This window comes from Aptenodytes forsteri, unplaced genomic scaffold (genome assembly GCF_000699145.1).
Source record: "Aptenodytes forsteri isolate BGI_AS27 unplaced genomic scaffold, ASM69914v1 Scaffold172, whole genome shotgun sequence".
In the NCBI taxonomy this organism is placed as follows: Eukaryota; Metazoa; Chordata; class Aves; order Sphenisciformes; family Spheniscidae; genus Aptenodytes; species Aptenodytes forsteri.
In genome coordinates, this window is record NW_008795018.1 from 12,803,696 (window position 1) to 12,804,934 (window position 1,239).

Here is a 1,239-nt window from a genome sequence, read left to right on the forward strand (position 1 = left end):
TGGGGCGGGGGGGGGCGGCGGCTAGATAGGTGTAGCAGTGAACCCAAGCGGTAGCCCGCATTATCAGCCACCCGGGTGTGAGGCCGGTACTTTCGGTTAACAGTAGCTCCCCTTAGGCTTCCCTCGCCCTCTGGGGTTTGGCCCTGCCGGTGCTTGCGCTGCCGTTTTTGGTTCAGCTCAGTACGGGCTGCCCCAGACACTCGTTAGAAGTTGAGAGGAAGGGAGTGGCGTTGGTGAGGAGAACGTGGCGTTAGAGAAGGTGGTCTTTTAAGTCTTAATTGAAACAGTCAGTGTAAAGACACCTTATCTAGCATATGGGCTGGATATACCACAAGATGTCAGGAATTCAGGATCATACCAGTATAAGTAGAGAGCTTCCTTTATGTATTTGTTGTATAGTGTCTTGTGCAAGCACTAAGCTAACATATAGGTAAAATGTGCTTGCATATATACATGAAATACTTTTTGAAATGGTTCTCTTACTTGGCAGTATGTATATTCATACAATAGCTTGAAATGAAGAGTGAAAGATAGCCATATGATTTTCTTAAACTATTTAGGAGTGGCGTTAGAGGGACATCCCATGAACTTGATTCAGATTTGGAAAATAAATTTGGTTTATCTAATTTAGTAATGATTTTTTTCCAGTACAGATTCTAGAAATAAAGACTGGGATTTTTAATAAAAGTTAATTGCCATTTTTTCTGAAAGATAATTGCTATTAGAATGGGAATTCTTCATGAAGGTTTTGTGGTCAGTGTTGTGCACAAGATTAACATAGACTTTATTAAAAAAACCTCTTCAGAAGGGTGGTAACCATTACCAGTGACAAAACTGGATTAAGGATGTTCTCTTAGAAAAAAGCATTTCAATCCAACCGTTTTCTAGGTGAAACTATCACATATGCCACGTGGAATTCTTCATGTGGAATACAGATGGAATTGAGCTGTAATATTGTGCCCACCCACTTTATCTTCATTATACGCTTACTACTTTTATGGCGATTGAGCACATATTGAGACTGTTCAATGTGCAATCGTTCTGAATTAAGTATGAAAATCATCAGTATCAGGGTGTTTGTAAGCTTTCTGACATGTCATACAACAAATTGATCAGAAGATGGTGTGGTTGTTCTAATGTTTAAGCATTTTCAAATACTTGCACAATTAAGCATTTTCTGAATAATTACTGACAAGCCATCAATTTCCTTCAGTATTGATTAGCAGCATGGATTCTGGA